Below are 20,543 nucleotides of genomic sequence, written 5' to 3'. Positions count from 1 at the left end.
GTGACATAAATCAGTCTACGAAAAACTCTTTATCAGATTTGACGACATTATTATGAGCTAGTTTTTAAGAGACGCGTGACAAAGAAAATTTGTTCGGCTAACTAGATTTTTATTTCCCCGGGGTTTATAACCTTCTTAGAATCAAAAGCCCATCTTTATAATATTGGCAACGCGTCACAAAATTTAACAACGTATGTCTACGACTTTCTTGGGCCATTTACTTACTCTATGAGCCGCTCACAATGTCCATCGTCTGCTTTTTTATTTAAAAATATTCGCCATAAAATACAATATTAAAACGAGATTCAAAAATATTTAAAGAGATTCTCATATTTTTATGGATGGGTACGAACGGGTCAGGATTAGGTCAACAGAATCTATGGTAATGGGTGCACGAGGTTACCTTTGAAATATAAAGCGTCAACTTTATGTGCTGACATTCTTATGTTACGAGAGGAAAATATATTATTAAACCAGCTACCATTTTAATAAAAGTCAATCATATTTTTATGAAAACTAAAAGCTTAATTTATTAAACAATTCAACTTCATACCTACAGTAGATTCATAATCATCATACCTATTTTTACCCACCTAGAACTACATAGTTGACAGCGCTTAAGTAGTAGTATTAAAACCATGAGTACTTTATTCATCATCTATATTACTTAGCCACTCAGGTGAACTATTCGTTAGTTGCCGATAGTATAATTTGTACCTACATTACCTTGATAATCGAGTGAGTAACAAAAGTTAACGATAGGCATTTTAGAAGCCCGTCTAATACAGCAACTTAAACAACATTCTCGTCATTATAACTTAAAGCTTAATGCGGATATATTGAAAATTTGACGTAATCGATAGGAGGCAAGAGTGAGGATCCACAAACCTGCGTCAAACACCACTTGGAGCGACGAGCGCCTGGCACACTCCTCCAGTAAACTTGTGCATACGTCAATACCTCTACTATGATAAGTCGAGACATAATTGTGACTTACACTCTAGATTACAGTTGTCTCGAGTTTCGAACGAGTCTTTATGTTTATGTCTTTGCGTTCACTTATTGCCACATCACTCTATACTCGACAAAAGAATAACAAATGATATGGACACATAAATTACCTTATTTTTTTCAAAACACAGAATTTCCCTTAATTACTTTATCAGCTTTGGTCTTTCCCAATAAATTTGTGATGAATTTAGAGAAAACGTTATCGTAACATTAATAAATCCACAAAAAATATTTTCTCTTCTAACTTTTAAAATAAACAGTCTTTAAAATAAACATTATTAAATCAATAAATGGTTATATCAACTAGCAAACTTCCTATTTCAAAAGATTCGCACAAGCTCACGCGAACTTTCCCTCCTACCACATTATGAGTACTTTTGATTCTACGGGAACTGCACCAATTAGCCTAAGTATATATGAAATTACATTCAAACTTTGCAAAATTTTCTCTCGCTAATTGGATTTTTAATAGAATTACTTGAATCTTGCAGCGTTATAATATATTCACGGTAGCGCAAGACAACTTTTTAGAAGTTATATGATTAAGAGGCCATGGTGAAATTATAATTTGTTTCAGGTTTATACGTGGTGTGATGCGTTTTATAGTAAACTAAGTAAACCTAAGTAAAGTTTGCATGATGGATTCCGTTTAAACTTAATAATTCAATGGAATCTCAAATACATAAAATCATGTCATTTTTCCAAAAGGGTAGACTTCCAAAGACTACAGAACGTCACGATCGTTACGATCCTTACAAACGTCCCTTGCTCCATTCACATCTTGTCATGTGTCTTGTCTCGAGTTAGAATCTTCGTGTCATTTGTGTAATCAACCACGTCCAAATAATTGCTCCTAGTAGCAGCAAAAATAAGACACAATTAATAAAATTGCTACTCCCACGTTGAAATATAAAACACATCATTAAACACCACATAAGATTTTCCACGCCGGCCATTTAACACCATCCCACACTAAAACATCAATAAATACTCCTAGCAACAGATTTCCGAGAAAATTATAACTTACTCTGTGGTTTGGGCGAGAGTGTATACGATTGCTGATCACGAGGTCTTGAGTTCAATTCTCGAGTAAGGTAAAGAGGTAAATGTTTTCAATATTAGCCCGAAATCTAGAAACGTGCCCGTTTATGGCAATATGCTCACCCCCTCTTACATGGAACCAAGTCTGTTAATGGCGAAACGTGGATAAATATTATTTCATACACCTTTGTCTAACTAAACCTTTGGGTATTACAGGCGTCATGCTAAGTATGTAGCCAATAAATTCATATCTCTCTACCACTATCGACTACCGACAACCGACCTGTCATCGAGAAATTGCGTATGAAAATCTGATCAGCGCCTCTGACGGGCGTCGTAGGAAATATTTTGGCAGTACATTCTAAATGTCAAAATTTTGATAGCTAGCCGGTTGTCGGTAGTCGATAGTAGTAGAGAATCGAGGTAATTTATATATAAATCATCTATTCGACTAACGTTGGTAATGCGGTACGGACTCGGACGTCCGCGTTGCCATAGTTACGAGTTTGTGACGAGAGTTACTGTCCATGTCCGCAGATACCTTTAGACGACAGATTTCGGAACCAGCCTCAGTTCTAGCAGTTCCTAATTAAATTAACTTCCAGTACCGACGGTTTAGCCGCAAACTTGCGGTTAATTTTGTATACGTTGTATTTCTGACCATTTTGTATGTCCAGTATCTATTATATTGGATACTAAAATAGATTTTGGTTTAGGAATATTGTCTTACAAATTTATCAAAGGCAGCCTGTACTAATGTACAGTTCGCAATCACGGATCTAACCATGATAGCTTCGTTAACTAACTTTTACGACTTGTCTCATTCCTAGGTTAGATAAAAGTGTATGAGGTTTTCTTATTCCTAAAGACAGTTTGCTCAGGCAATGTTAATAAACTCATCATCTATCAAACTCGACTTGGTGAAATACAACAAAATTTCATACATTTCTTACCCTTAAAAAGATGTAAAATAAAATACATCACACCTCTAGCGCACTTTGGGGCGTGACGTCACTGTATGTGCCTTGGTCATAGTGTTTGGAGTGTTTAATAGACTCTTCTCAACACCTCGACTATTCATACAACGACACAGACAGTAAAAGACGCTCTGTCTTGCTACTATTCTGCCCAATTTTCTTCTCGAAAGATGCTAAAAGCCTTTTTTCCACTTCACTCCTATATACTGGCTGGTAATGTTTTTTATTCGTATTCAACATTTACCAATAATATGTGTTAACATCGCTCTAACATACGTACTTACTCAACATAAAATACATTTTTTCATGTTCGGAAATTCAACGGAATTCTCAAACAATTTTATTACATTTAAAAAAAATATTCAGTCTACCAATTTAGTTCTGATCCGCTGTAAAACAATATGACGTTTTTGTGGTAAAAGCTAAAATTTATCACCAGAATTTCAAACATCAGATATTATTAGCGGTTAGTGACATTAAAATCATTACGTACCACAACTCGGCTGTCCAAAACCAAAACCTAGCAAGGGACATTTTTACTCAAATACTTTTTCTTTAACCAATATTTCTAAAATTTTTTGCTGCGTCTTTTCCAAAAACAACTGTATTTCTATCTTATATAGAATCAAAGTTATGAACATGCTTAAACCTAGCAAGTGCCATTCGTACTCGGAGGTTACAAAATCTAAAACCTAGTAAGTAACATTTCCAAATTCAAAATCCTATCAAGTACTATACATGCTAGGTTTTTGAATTTGCGAATTGAACTTACTAGGCTTTTGAATTTGAAATTGGTATTTTACTAGGTTTTTAATCTTGGAAACGTCCCGTACTTTGTTTAAAAAACTACTGAGGTATATAGCAAAAGTAAAAGCAAAAAAATAGTAAGTCACCATGCGGACCATGACAATGAAAATAATGTTGTTTATTTTATTCTTAAATACAATACAAAATATTTGTTTGTCTGTCTGTTTGTCTGTCTGTCTGCATATTCTTTATAGCTGACCCGTGCAACTTCGCTTGCGTCACATAAGAGAGAATGGGTCATGATTTTCCCCCTTTTTGTAACATTTTTGACTGGTACTCTGCTCCTATTGGTTGTAGCGTAATGATATATAGCCTATAACCTTTCTGGATATATGGGCTATCTAACACTGAAAGAATTTATCAAATCGGACCAGTAGTTCCTGAGATTAGCACGTTCAAACATACAGACAACAAACTCTTCAGCTTTATAATATTATAGTATAGATAGTATTATAGTATAGATAGAAACAAAAACTACTCGACGGATTTTAACGAAACTTGCTACAGTTATACTTCATACTCCGGGGCAGGTCAAAATATACTATTCATCGCGCTATAATCAGTAGGAGTAGAGCAGTGAAAGGAAATGTTGAGAAAACGGGAGAAGTTACTTGATTTTTTAAGTTTCTGTCGCGTGTGCAGCCTCAATGGTTAAAGCTACAGCGAAACCAGGTATAAAGGACATATCCGACTAATAAATATAAATGCGAAAGTTTGTGAGTATGTTTGTATGCACGTATGTTTGTTACTCTTTCACGCAAATACTACTGATCTGATTACGATGAAATTTGGTATGTAGGTAGCTGAAGACCCAGAATAACATATAAGCTACTTTTTATCCCGGAGTTTCCCAGGGATCGGGATTTACACGGGAATGGTTCCAAGCGGAAGTTTATAGAAACCAATTGAAAAACCTAGGTAGAGATGTTACTAGGTTTTTGCTATTGGTTAAACATCATACATATTTTGAAGTATCTAAAATAGTCATTAGCAAGGCACATAAAAATTGTCTAAATGCACTTATGTTAAATTTTACTATTCCACAAAGTAAAACAATTTATAATTATTCATTAGAAACAAAGACAGGTATAAAAAAGTAATTCTATTCCAAATGGCAATAGAAAATCTTTCAGGTCTTCTCCTGTATAATTAGGTCAGATGCACTTGCTAGGTTTTGGTTTTGGACAGCCGAACTGACATCATTGTTTACAATACATTACTGTCATAGTAGTCACTTGTATGTAAACACTATCAATTGACCGCTACGTGTATGTAAAAACTTCTGAATATTACTTTACTTGGCATACTTAGTACGTGCCGTTTAATTATGTGGAAAGCAATTGAAGATAGTGACTGAAGTCTGAACTCTGAAGTTAGCAACAAGTCGTTGAGAGAAGAGAGATGTAAGCAAGGAAGGCGAGTACCAAATAAAGGCGGCCTCCTTACTTTCTGTCACATCCACTGTTGTTATCTCTTGTCACTCCATTCGGACATGCAAAGTTAAGTGGCGGGTACTATTTAACTACGTTTAACAATAAAATACTGTATTTTTCATCTTTCTATATGTCATTAATAATTAGGATTTATGTTTGCGTTGGTTAATATCAAAGGGCATCTCAGAATAAAATTATTTAATCAAAGCGTTTCTATAAATTCTAAGATTTAAATCAACTCAATTCTACTCAGTACTTCTTTTCTCTAAAGGATAATGTTCAATGAATACTAAACTGCTTTTTCTTTTCTTTAAAAGCCAATACGTGGCTTTCAATAAAACCGTCTAAGCCTAAAAGTTAATACGTGTACAAGGTATAAAACAGCCGTTTGTTTTCAAGTTATTTACATACCAAATAAGTATCTGGTGAAATACTAACTTCAGATTCTTGACTGAAATTTAAAATCTTTACTGGTAAAATAAATCAAGGTATTTGGAATTTATAATTCTGTTTGATAATGGACTGTTGAGGCTTGTATACTATATGAAGAAAACAATCAACAAGAGTTTCGGCTTTTCAGGCCCAGTCTTGCGACATACGGACATGTGTCAGACATCGTATCTGACAAATAAAGTATAAACAATACTCCAGTAGACAAATTAACCAATACTTATACAGATCTCATGGGTAAAATTGACTATTAATCTGACATTAGGTACAATATTCTATGCCACTATAAAATAGATAAAAGGTAACTTTACTTCCCACCAACGAAAGAAAAAATATAACCTATGTCATTGGCGATCGATATTTCACATAAAATATTGCAACTGACGTATTAAATTAGTAGGGACAATGAACGATATTTTGCCGGACAGGTATTTCCCAGTATATTGTGAATACGGTACTCGAATACTTGAAAGTGCATTCATGCAGATACTTAGGTGAAGCGTAGAGTTCACTGTTGAATCTGTAAAAGCAGAGTACCGTAGAAAGTGTATGAGACAGACACTTGTGTAACGTGCTTTTATATCAGTCGATTTGACAAAACTCGTGATTTAACTACAATATCAAAATACTAACTAAATACATAAAAACACACTGTATTAATGTTGTGACCCATTAACAAACTATGTTTCTTAATAAGGTTTCACAGAGTAACTGGGCGGATGACTCAGTTTAGCTATAGTGTATGTGACAAACCATATGAAACTACGCGTCCCTTTACGCCCGAAGGCTTATATCCTGTAGGTACCACCGTAGGTGTCTTATTATCCTCAATGCGTACTTTTATTCACACTACATTACATTGAAAGAAATCTGAAAAGAAACTCACACCAAAATAGAAAATGTAACCCAATACTCCCGCCAACTATTTGATGGATGACCACCTCACTACCGCATTAGTTCAAACTCACTTGATATTCACTGATTCAAATAGAGTTTGGGGAATCAACCATGAGACGTGAATACATTTTCTGTGCGATAGTCATTCAAGCGAAAATAGTGGAGTAAATAGGACGAACAAATGGTCTTGAGAGAGATCAAACAATTTAAGTTTGTATAATGATGCGAGTTGCGAGGTCAGCCGACCAGTTACTAGGGAACGTTCAATGTTTTGATATTTGATTTCAAAGAACAGAATAACAACGTGAATAGAGTATCGGACAAAGGACTACTGGGAAATTGCTATGGAAGCTATTTGTTTGACCGATAAAGCTTTATCTATAGGTATATACAGAGCTTCAGAAATTAATAATATTTTCCTATATTATGGCTAAACGAGGAACAAAATTAATTATCTTGAAAATGGCTTCGTTATTTTGAATGTACACTTTATGATCTGCCTTTGTTCCGCAACGTTTTGGGTACTTAGTGCCTGAATATGAAATAAAGCACATGTTGAAAGCTTTCATTTAATACTTACGCATAAATGTAAATACGGGAACAGCCAGATTGTGAGGGTTAAAATAAATGTTTCATGTGTAGCCGTGTGTTGTTTACGTCGTAGAGCATCGTAGATGCCTCTACGGCGTGCTACGCGGTAGCCGTAAATTAGGGTGATCATACATCAGCCTGTTATCTTTAGCAACACAATTTCTTACCAATACTTTATTAGTTAAATAGGTGATATTGTTAGTAACATTTGCGCATTTCATTACGACGTGCAACACGACTTTTTGTGCTTCTTATATGCGCCTAGCTTTAGGTTTAAACCCGAAGGAAATAATAACTTGATCCAACAATAAATACTTGCTAAAGGAAACTTTGACGAAACTTAGAAGCTGCATCAAAAAATAAATTGCAGTTCTTTAATTAAAGTTTACGAGAAAAGCCGAACGCTTTCCAAGTTTCCTTGTTAAGAGAAAAGAATTAAGTAGTGAAATCTCCGGGGAGTATGAGCCGGGCACAAGATGAATTCTGCTGATTAAGATTTGCCCTTTTGATCGTCACTTTGTAATAAAAACACCAGATTGAAAGTCGAGAATGTATGAGTACCACATACTTAACTTTTCTACGTTATCTCAACCCCTATATTCCAATTTTTTATTTAAAAAAATCAACTTCTTTCCACGAAGTATCGTTCACGCGTAGAATATACCTAATATGTAGATGAGCTCCAATATTTTTTCCGATCATATCAGTTGCGAAGTAAAATAAATCTACAATACATGTACTTACGTTCAACACAGTCAACATAAAAAGGTTCATATTCATGTACGTGGTAACCGAAATACGTATTTCTATTCGACAAATCAAATTATACGTTTTTATTGAATCTCGTATCTCGCCTTATCTTCGCTTTTGAAGTTTGATAAAATCGTATTTGAATATAAAGTAGCTGAAATTTAATGACGAACGTTTTTTAATATTCCGCGAGAATTGAAAAGAATTTAATATTGCGTCGTATTTCTTTACCAAGTTACTTCATTATGGAAAACAAAGATTCCGCCTTACTTTCAATCCACAGCCTAATCATATTAATATTGTAAATTGAAAAGTTTTGTTTCTAGATTGGCAAGGAATCTCTCAAAAAATATAATCAGAGTGGTTGCCGGCCGCTTAATTTTCATAAAACGTGGGCCGCGGGATGAATATTCCCGTTTCAACTCGTTTCGTTGGTTATTTAATAAACTAAGCTAATAGCAATCTGTTTTCAATGTTGTGCGAAGTTTTAACAAGGCTCGGCTCGAATATCGGCTATCATCTTAATAGTTTCTATGATATAACTTTGTGTTTGCTACTTACTGACAACTTTGTAGACAAAGAACTCCTTACATCCAAGACATTAAAGAGAATCGAACTATGTTAGTAACATTTGTGATATCCTCAATTTAGAGGCGTACTTGTATTTTAGTCTATTTCTTCATTATTAGTTCGATTAGACAATATTTGTCTTTTTATTATAGTTTTTATCATGTCTCTAAAACAACCGTGTTCTCACTTGCAGTTTCAATAGTAAAAAGAATTGTAATCTATACAGCACAATACAAACAAAATTCCAATCTCAACCGTTCGAAGCTTTGTACCGCAGGTTATTGGAAGTTTAAAATAACAGCACTCCGATGGAAAGGGAACAGACGACGACTCAATGCCAAGCCTATGACAACGAGGCCTCCTATAAAATACTTCTCAAACAATAAAAGTATATCGAGGACAAGGATTTCATTTAAGCTCAATTTTAAAATTATTCATATCCTGTTTATTCTGTGGTCTGTTACTCAAAAATATTTCATGTCCTAATGTATAGTTATCGAAACTACATCCTGCTAATTAATTATCCATGTCAGATTCCATTATAATCGGTAAATCTAGTAGTTTCACTTGCAAAACTCTAGACTGCTACTGAGAATTCACTAACTTTGTAACAGCGTATACTATTACAATTTGCGTACACTATAAGCATTACAACAAACAACAAAGTTTATAACCGAAATCCAAACATAACAACGGAAACCTCCAAACTTTACCACGAAAACTCGAACCCATTCAAGTTCGATTCGAGAAAAAAGTCTCGCGGTAAATTTAACAACAATGCTCAGTTGTGCCCGTCTTACTACGTTCACTTACGTTAATGTGGCTTTAGCGGTGTGCCGCGATAACATATTACCCTCTTTGAGGTATTTTGTTACATATAAATTTTCCGTGTAACTTTTCAGAACAGAACGCACCTGGGTATTGTTAGTAGGCAGCACCTATGCGGTTATCGGAGTAATAAATGATCGCCGGCTGTCGTGTAATCAACTTTGTATTTGTATGTTTCACAGTTATTATACATTGTGTTTCGTATTAATCATGTTTTGTAATGATGTAGAACATCGTGGGCGTTGCGACAATATACGCACTGCGTAGTGAATATCTTACTCGAGAGGCTTTATTTAAAGCGCAATTTTGAGATTTCATTTATTGCACGAATAAACTCGGTTTTAAAAGTAGATTGACTTGACGTGACTGTTAATAAACAGAATAAGTTATTTTGTAGATTTATCAACCTCCAAGTAATGTTCTTGGAATCTAGGTATATTTATAATAATCAAATACCTCTAGAAACTGACACTAACGAAAAGCTTGAATAAATACTGCATTATAAACACCCATGGAATGGAATTAAATTCACTTCGATTGTTATTTCCACAGCACTTCGCAATACAAACAACACCTAACCTGTTAAAACAAATTAAGAACAGCTCGTATATACCAAACCCCTCATTTTCCAACTTAATGTGTCTCATCGTACCTTCTAAAGTTACGAATGCAAGCCCTTTCAAATACCTCATCAATTAGGTCAATGTGGGTCCTCTAAGGCGTCCTCTTGCCATTCCACTTACATTCACTCCATAAATCCTTTCGTCAATATCGTGGCCCTTTTCGCATGACTGGGTCACCAATGTATACCTTTATCCGAACCGGTCACTGCTACTTTTAATGTAGGTAGCGTTTCTTATGAAACTGTTTTCTCGATCTGTCAATCAAATGTACAATAGTTGGTAGCACTCAGTATTTTTCCTGGAAGTATTTGAGTAGTAGTTTTTTTCTTGACCTTAAAAAGCCAACGTGTGACTTGATAATTGAAATGTACGTGTTTAATTACTTACGCATAGTAGATTTGAACAAGTATTGGTTTTTGTTAACATTTTCCACAAAAACGTAAACAAATGGTAATGAAACTTATTTCACCAAGTGCAACGAGACAGCTTAATTTTTGTGCGTTCATATATTTAAATCATGCGATGTTTACAACTTGCATTACAGCACAGTAAATAATATAATTGTTTAATTTCAGATGGTCGCTGTTTGCCGTATCTTAAAATTTTTATTGGTCTTTTCTACAACGCCGTCTATTAAAGTATTCATGCTTCATTGTCAAATCAATAGGTTAAAAGAATATAGTATTAACAGTACAAAAAGTTGAAACTCAAATATATGATAGAAACGCGAGAGCATAAACCTTTCTAATGAAATAACGAATGCAGTACAACTATTACATCATTTGCATTCATATGATCCAATACAAATTCATTCACCGGTACTACAAAAAAGCGGCAATTAGGTTGTGCTATTAATTTTACCGTTTCCCCGTCCCGTTATCTATTGAGTTACGACCAATTTCGATATCAATTTATCACACCAGTAAATTCAAACTGATATTGCCTTGCAGATTTATTAAGTGCTTAACGCGAGAGAACTCCCATAGAATACTGTACTGATAAGGATTCGTATTGAGGAACATTTTTCTTTTCAAATGAACCATATTTATCAGGTCATCCTTTAACGAACTGGGCGAATAAGATTACAGACTTGAATGGATTTAACTTTTGAATCTTGTAGACAGATAACTTTGAATCTGTCTTAAGTATTCTTAAACTTGTTTAGCCTGTCTTGAAATACTAAAATACTGAAACAAAATAAACAGAACTGACACGTCTATAAACAGAGCCTACGCAAATAAACCTGAGTTAAATATGTGAAAGGTATTTATTTATCCGTATTGTGGAATTTAAATTTCTAAGTACAAAATCCAATAGAATGGTTGAATAGTTTTAAAAAGGGTGTACAAAAAACGAATGTGATTTCAAACAATCGATAGAAAACATTGTTCTGTAAATGCATGACGGAAGGTCATTCACCTTTAACCGATCCTTTTTATAGAATAGGTCATTAATATTTACTTAGGCCACGAAGGCGATAAATAAACACTGGGCAAAAGGAGTTCGGGATACGCTTTTATAATTCTACCGAAAGTTTTATATTTAGAAAAGGATAGAAATATTATTTTATATTTGTAGATAAAGGTCAGTAGATAATTTTGGTCTCTAAAATAGTACCACGAATGGAAGAATATCAGAAAAAAGAACATCAATGGCAACGATGATTTAGTGATCTAAATCGATGTACGCTACAAGTCTTCCAATGCTAGATCCCACATTAAGACTTTTCAAGATTTTTTTGATATTATGTCAACCTATCGACATTATATTAAAAATTAATTGTCGCGTTACTATGAAAGCAAAGGAAATTCAAACTGTTAAGCCTCTGCCAGACTTTACCTGAGTTATGTGGATTACTAGGCTAAGAGAAGTGTTAATACTTGCAAAGTTTGGTAAACTGCAAGCGTTATAACGCTGTTGTTAGTCCCAAACTAACTAGGATTTATACCTGTTTATAACTTTGCTGTTGTACAGTCAGCTTCAAAAGTCGCTTAATATATTATTATTCAATCTTTCAAAAAATATGTTCTGAAACATGCTTATTATTCCATGGAAAAAATCTTTGACATATGTACTTAGTTGGATTTTTTTTTATTTCGGCAGATTCTATCAGATTTAGTTCAGTAGTCAACATAATTTTGTAATGAAAAGTTTTAGGAAATATGAATATGAAAATGTTTTCTGTGAAGAGTGTGTAGAATGAAATATAGTCCGTCGAATAATGAAATAAGTACATTTTTAGAAACTTTTGTGCTTTGTTGAAAACAAGAGTTTGAAGAAAGTAGTTCTTGACTGAAGGAAAAATATTACTTGAAAACTTATTCTTCATGTGATTTTATGCTGAAGTTTGATGCTAATACAAATACAAATTATAATAACGAAACAGTATATTATATTTATATTAAAAAATATATTATTTACAGAAATCCTTATGACCGAGATTGAGCGATGAAAATGAAAAATTAAGCAAGGGCAAACATTATTTTCAGTAAAGAAATATTGTGTAACTTCAAAGACATATTTTATAAGTACTATTTGTGTATTGCTTCGCTTCCTTATACTGCGACAACAAGAAGTAATACTATTGCAGTTTATTACCTACTAATTTAGAAACTTCGCGAACACTGGGACTTGCCTGCAGCTTGTGTATAATAAATATCTACATTAAGGTACGCATTTGATTTATAAACAACCATATTAATGATTATAATAATATTGTTTCCATAGTCCACCAGATTCAAGAAGAGATTAACTTTAACCGACTTCAAAAAAGGATGACTTTCCAATTCGACGCTATATTTGTCTTGTGTCAAAATCTTAGAAATTTGCTTATTACTAAACGCTTGGTATAAAAAAACTTTGCCGAGACTTGGTCTTATAATTGTTACTTTACATATTATGGAAAAGTAAGGTAAAGAGGTAAGTAGGTGAGGTAAATACAAGAAACTATCATCATCTATAATATGTAATAAATTCACCCTATCATGACTAAAGACTTTCTCGGTGAAATTTAAATGAAACTTTACAACCTAGCTCGTGCTGTAGTACTAAGTTATGTTCAAATTCAAGAATACTTTCACGTACTAACCGTAAAATGCCATTTTGATGATAGCACCGGCTGTTGATGATCTAAACTCTACAGCTTCTGAAACCGTTCAGTGCTTTCCAATTTGTTGGTCCCACTTTGGGCTAAAGTACTCTAGTTTTAGTTCCCTATCTTTGACTGGTTAATGATTTCATAGTTTGAAATCATAGAGCTTATGGATTTTAAATTATGCAATCATTTAAAATAAACATGTTTTTTACTATACATATTAAATCATGAGCTTAATATAAGCTCAAAAAACCGTTTTCGCAGTCGTAATGTATGTGTATGGTTCATAAAAAAATTTAAGATACTTCTTCTTAACTTGTTGTTATTTTTTACTTATTAAGAATAGATAGGTATCTCAGAAATCCTTGGTTACAATTTGGCTGCACAAATCCGCTTAACATAATAACAACATTTAAAACGAAACCTTCACATTAGTAGTGTGAACCTTGAATAAAATTATCAGGAAGTCCAGGCCATTCCCGTTTTCTTGATATCAAGCCAAGTTGCTGAGCAAGACGTAATTGCATAAATTAACTCGGGCACACGATCAAAGGCAGCCAAATGGGTAGCGAGTGCCTACTCGCTATTGAAGCCTCTCTTTACAATATAATAGCCTTGCAGTAATTTATTTGAAACTATCGACATGGAAAGCAAGCTTGAGTGCTTCGTGCATCTTGTTAGTACCATGTTTATTGTACATTAAAAACATGATTCAACAGTATTTTTTCATTTAATTTTGTCTGACTGTGGTCACTGATTGGAACATTCTGTTGTATGGATACATAGGTTTGTGTAAAAGGTCGAGAAGTATTTAAAGAAACCTTACATAAGCAACCTTATTTTATTAAAAAAGGGTTTCAATTTTAAATCTGATTATAAATTTCTCCAGCCACGCTAAAAACACTATATTTAAAAAAAATACAATACATGCATTAACTCATTTTCTCGCATATGTAACAAATAAAGATACGAACGTATAATAAACAAACATTCAGTTTCCTCATTACAATTTTCTTAATATTCGTGTCAAGTGGGAACGCAGATATTTTTCCAACGAACACCTGACAGGGTCTCATTACACGCGGCTCTACGTTTACGTAACTTGAACGTTCGTGTGTTATCAGTCCGTTACGTACATTTTATTAGACATTCGCAAATCTTTTCCACACATTTTACGGCGAATTTTGCTTAAGTGATATTGTAATGCCTTATTTCAATCGTATTCGGGATATGTGTTAATGAACGGAGAATAAAATTGGTTGTATTAAAAGCTTTTTTTGAAATAGATAAAAAAATGTGTTCGAAATATTTAGCTATTTTTTAGATGAACGTATGCGTCATAATGAAGTAACACATTATATGGCCTTTAACACGCAAACATAATGTAAAAAAAAAATGTGTGCTTTTGGAACATTTAATCTAAACTTACGCTTTAACTTTATCGGGTCCTAATATGCAAATAATTATAAACTAGACGTAAACTTATCAAAAGGAGTAGACGTAACTTAACATATTTCCTTAAATAAATTATTATTATTATTAATCTTATCATTTTCCATTATTTTTAAGTATAGGTACTTAAAGAATTAAAGTAAACTTTGACAATTCAATAATAATCTTAACGAGCGCTCTATAGCGGCAGAGAGAGAGAGAGAGAGAATCCTAAAATCTCCATGAACAAAAAAAGCACAATTACTTGTACCCTTCCACAAACTAAAAAGCAATCTAAACTTAAATGACTACTCAATGAGACTTAAACAAGAACATAAACAGCTTAGTGTACACAAAGTTACTTAAAAACAAAATTGAGTCACTTAAAAAGAAAATTAATTAGCGGCGACGTTAAAAATTCTTACGAATTTCATCTAAAACCATTTTTCTGTATTCTTCTTCTACCGCCAGCAGCTCAGCCTCTTGGTCAACTTCTTCCTCAACATCTACGGGCGCTTCTAATTCAGCCTTTGCTTTCAAACGTATTTCTTTCACCCGAGTCTCAAGTATATGCTCTCTACGAGTTTCTCGATCGTACATCTGTACCATAAGCTGCTTGTCCCTTTCACCAGATTCGACCAAAACATCAGATAGTGTTAGTAAATGTACCGAACCATTCTTGTCTCCTATCGCAACTAGACGGCCGTCCTCATGAGGCTTAATCTTCAGTAACGGATATTCACTCAAAGGTAAAACGATCACTGGATCATTTATTTTGCGCAAAAGATCCCAATAGCGTAATTTGCCATCTTGACTCGCCGTCATGTAGCCAGATACTCTGTTTGGAGCCCATGCGACATCGAGTACTTGATGCCTCTGCGCCGTACCAGTTATGATGGGAGAAACTTTAATGTCTTCACTCCAAATATGAACTGTCCAATCGCCACAAGTAATAAACATCTTCGAAGTACAAGGGCTACGGTGTAATGCTTTTACGGGTCCGGTATGGGCTTCAAATACAGCGCTCATAACTTCACTGTGAGATTTACCTTTACGATTTACGTTTATCACTAAGCCAGTATCTGTTCCACATAAGAACCTCGTAGGGAATGATCGATCATACTGCAATACGCTTACCGGTTCGGCATTTTCCATACCCCATTCTTGTCCTGGTGGGATTCTCGCTGCCATAATTAACCGATCTGTAGGTGCTGAAATATTACGAATATCGTACCAAAAACATCTGCCTTCTGTTGAACCCGTAAAAAACTCGTAATTCAAACGGGACTGCAAGTACAATAACGCAGATACTGGTTCTCTATGAGCAACGTCAGTATTACTTAAAGCAACTGGCTCTTTACTGTGTCGAATATCAAAAACACAAACGCGACCATCTTCTAAGCCTCCGACAATAATGTTCGGTGATGCCGGTGAACATGCCAGTTGGAAACAAGGTGTGGGAGGCAAGAGCTCATTGGTTGGCTTGTTTGAATCTTCCAAGTTCCACATCAAACAAGTAAAATTCTTATTCAGCGGTTTCATTATAGAAAATGTTTTGTTACAGTACGCGACTACTAGTTTGGGATCGTCTTCGAAAGTCCAAGAAATGCTGGCCACAGGGCGACTACGTTTCTCTTTAAATGGGTCTTTGTATGCGTGGTTTACTTTAATGTCCGCTTTATCCATGGTCTCTAATCCAGGCATGCCTTTGAAATAATGGTTGTACATATCGATGGCGTTGTTTTGATCGAGAACGTGTTGAATTTTCGGAGTGAGAGTAAGTATAGCACTGACGTAATCATCCTCCCGTTCGATGCGGCGACGATATCTGGCAGTAGCTTCTTCATCATTAAAATTTACTTCTTTTGGCCAACCACCTTCAGCGTGGTTTGCACCAGAAGTCGAATATTCAACTCTTACTGTGTTAATATGTTGTTCGGAAACGGGTGCAGTCACTTGAGATTCCGTATGAACGGGATTGCGTAAACCGTAGTGTTTTTGCAGTTCTTTGCTTGGCGTAATCGAATCTAATAAATGTTCAGCAACCATACAATACATGGGTTGCTTACCAAAATCATGGCGGATCTTTACATATGGGTATGTATAGTCAGACATTTTCAAATATAGTAATAAATAAAACAAAATATATTAACAACACCAGTTTTTGCTTACGTTGAAACGTCTGTCACTGTCAGACATACGCAGAGTTTTTTATTTTAATACTTTTTAAGCAGATAAATCCCCGAGGTTAATATCACAACATATTGTTGTTTTTGGTTCCACTTACCTAACTCGATCAATCCATTTTGATAGCAAAAGGGCTTAGTCAGTCTGTGCCAGTATCTGTAAAAAGCTATTTGGTTTTAATAACTAGGTATTACACTAGAAAATAGTTACAAATGCTTGGGACGTAGAGTACAATTCAAATATTATCAAAAATAAATTAACTAAATTCCAAATTCAAAATCAAGTACCTTTCTCAAAACGATGCTCCGTTACCTTGAATTTAACCACTTTATTTTTTGAACAACAGAAAACTTGTATATTTATAACGTTTTGCCTGTAGTAATTTCAAAGTGTTGTAAGATAAAACTTCAACAATAAATAAATATTACACAATATTAAGCAGACTTAATAAAACTAAAAACTTTTTAAGAATCCTTCCCTTGGGAAATTTGTCTTGAGAACAAAAAAGTTTGGAACCCGCAAGTTATAAGAGCTTTAGCGAGGGAGAGAAGGGAGGCTCAAAATGATCTAGACACCTGAAGGAAAGTAAATAAATTCGTGAAACTGCTTTACGATCTGAGCATCGTAAACCAAAGCTTCAATACATAAAAGCGTCGAATTTACTTGACACCAGTAATTCAATTTGCCAACAAGGTTTACATACAGTAGTCGTCTACTCGTACATTGTGTATGAAGTCTCTTGTGATACAAATTTGAGGATAAAGCGTAGCAACTTTGAGTAACAAACTATTCCTTGATGGAATTTATCTGGCAGACAGAACGACGCCGAGACTTTATTCCATGTTAACTCAATTTTTCGAGAGTTTGTTAAACATGAATTTTATTATCTTTACAATCTTTGGCCGGAAACAATCGTGTGCGGATTGTAGGCTTTTGTTCTTTGATTTTCTTGCGGATAAAACAAAATTGAGTGGATTCGGAAAATGTTCGGCGCAAAACAAGGTTTGTATTTGTATATTTCTGAATTTCAGATTAGGTAAGCTTTGTTCTAAGTTTTGAGACGATGACAATAAATACTTTTGATTCTTGTATTTTCGTTTCTCATTTATGATTTCCATAAAATTTACGATATTCTTGACCAGTCTTTGATAGTTAAATAACTATATAGTAACAAAAATTTAAAGTCCTTGTTTTATACATTTTTAATATCAAGTCGCAAAATGTTTTCTTTTAATTATTTCCTTATAAACAGTTACAATTAAAAATATTTTACAGTCACGTTCATGCCACTAAGCACAATTTTCTACTAGAGTAAAATAAATCAACTATTACCACATACCAAAACGGTAGAATAAAAGAACAGAGAGGACCGTTTGTCCGAGAGCGATGTAATGAAAATATTTCATTACCCTCTGTTTGGTGAGCTGACGCCTGACGAGGTAATTTTCTTTGTTCCCAACTAGGATAGGAACCGTAGTATGCGTTGTTTACTCACAGCTGTCCATTTAAGTATCGAGTTTCGGGCATCTGCGCGAAGGTTCGTAAAAGTGCACCACATGTGTTATAATAAAAAGTTTACGAGGTGTTGTCAATTTGAAAATTCGAAACGTGCTTAATTTGAATGCAGAGAAATAAATTCAAAATTTTAAACGCTTATTTTAGTTCTACACCTGTTGAATTCAAAATATGCATACATTTAGTTCATTTAATAACTGAATAAAACAACAATATTGTACGTTACGTTGTAAATACCTAGTTTGAAGCTAGCAATTTTATTTAAGCGATTTTTTGTTATATACCTAAAGGTAATTTAATTAAATTTTCTATCAGTGAATCGCCACAAAATAAGATAAAATCTCTTTTGTTTGTAATTGTTTACTCTGAGGCGAAGTAAAATGTTGTTTTGACCTCTCCGCCGTTATCTCGGCTATCTAGTTCCACTTTCGCTATAAATTTAACCGTATGGCAAGTAATGGCAGCTAAAAGTTGCCATTTGTCGTTATTTGCCAACTCGACATATTCTCTATCGGCCTCGGATGGGCCGTAAGTAACTAATAAAAGGTCACTGGATAATTTATTTACATGCTGATGTTAGTTCGGAACAAAAATAAAGATTTTATTTCTAGGACTACAAATTTTACTTACTAAGATTGTTTTGTCGGTGATAGAGAAATGTAATAATCGTATACAGTACGGAGGGGTAAATTGAAATAGCTTTGTTTTTATAAAATTTTCATTATTATGAAAAAATTGTAATTGTGAAAAACTTAAAATATTTACGACTAGGTACGATTTGAACGCCATGGCGTACCGCGGCGTCCTAAAATCTCAATGCACCTCGGTCGTAACTGTACTACTTCATGCAGAATAGAGTCCTAGAAGAAAATCAAGCTCAAAAGCCAAGATCTAAAGAAGAAATTCTGCATCACAAACCGAATTTATTTGAAGTACTTCAAAATGCAACGCTTTAACCCAAATTTTCACTCGTGATGTGGTTGATAAATCATACAAACGTACGAATTGAACAAAATGTTTCCAACACTGCAGCAGAACGCTCCTTAAATCGCGCCAACTTTCCACAAACTATTTATATTCTAGAAGATAAATTTAGAACAAAAATCGTATAACTTATCCTCAGAAATATTTGTTCGGAATATGCTTAAGCTTTAAGCTTTTTAAGGTCATTGGCCTATATTGTTGATTTTTTTTTAATTTTTTGTTGATTATAACGAAGTATACAAATTTGCAACTATGTATGTTTATACAGTAAACTAAAATTGTATTTAAACCAATACCTTTTATTATCAGTTTGCTATGTGTTTAATCTCATGCCAACTTTTTAAATCACCTTAAATTCCCTTAAAAACAAGGTAGTTTTTCACTTTGGTCTCTGCCTGACCCCGTTGGAAACAGACGTGATTTTATAATTGTAACCAATATTACCTCTACATTTGTATTAAAAAATATATTTCCAAAAAAAGCATCAACCACCTATAAAGTTCATTTTAGTACCATTTAAACTAAAACATTATTAAACACAGAAACCGGCCACGATATTATAAGGCAATGTATTCAGCGTTGACCGTCAAACTTCCTTCGGTAACAGAATACAAACGCTGTTAAGTACGTTTCTAATCACGTCGTCGATATTACGTCATTCCAAGCCCTCAAACCGCAGTATTGACGTGGCTTGGACGTGCCGTATTATTTAGGCGAGAGATATACAAGGTAGTATAAATATAGACCGTTTTTAAGGTGTTCTTTAGAGAAAGTATAGAAAACTAGCTGACCCCCGCAATTTCGCTTGCGTCCAATAAGAGAGAAAGGGTGAAATTTTTCCCCGTTTTTGTAACATTTTTTACTGGTACTCTGCTCCTTTTGGTCGTAGCGTGATGATATTATAGCCTATGTCCATTCTCGGGTATCAAAATATCTCCATACCAAATTTCATGCAAATTGGTTCAGTAGTTTAGACGTGATTGAGTAGCAGACAGACAGACCAAAAGACAGAGTTACTTTCGCATTTATAATATTAGTATAGATAGGGTATGGATGAATTGGTATTGACGATTAGTTCCCTCAGTATTGACGCGGCTTGGACCTACCGTATCATTTAGTAGCATAAATATAGATAGACCGTTTCTAAGGTGTTCTTTAGAGAAAGTATAGAAAATGAAATGCTATTGAAGATTAGTTCCCGCAGTATTAACGCAGCTTGGACGTCCTGTATTTTTTAGGCGAGAGATATACAAGCTAGTATAAATATAGAACGTTTTTAAGGTGTTCTTTAGAGAAAGTATAAGAAATGAGAGACAATTTGTTTGTAGGTCATCATCAATCTTTTACTTAGAGT

General features: G+C 34.2%; 1 pseudogene; it reads right to left on the bottom strand.

Moving 5' to 3' along the window:
* Positions 1-14,914: 14,914 nt before the first annotated feature.
* Positions 14,915-16,618, bottom strand: LOC142974891 (dynein axonemal intermediate chain 2 pseudogene; annotated as a pseudogene).
* Positions 16,619-20,543: the final 3,925 nt, after the last annotated feature.

This window comes from Anticarsia gemmatalis, chromosome 8 (assembly GCF_050436995.1).
Source record: "Anticarsia gemmatalis isolate Benzon Research Colony breed Stoneville strain chromosome 8, ilAntGemm2 primary, whole genome shotgun sequence".
NCBI lineage: Eukaryota > Metazoa > Arthropoda > Insecta > Lepidoptera > Erebidae > Anticarsia > Anticarsia gemmatalis.
This window is presented reverse-complemented; position numbering and strand designations above follow the sequence as displayed.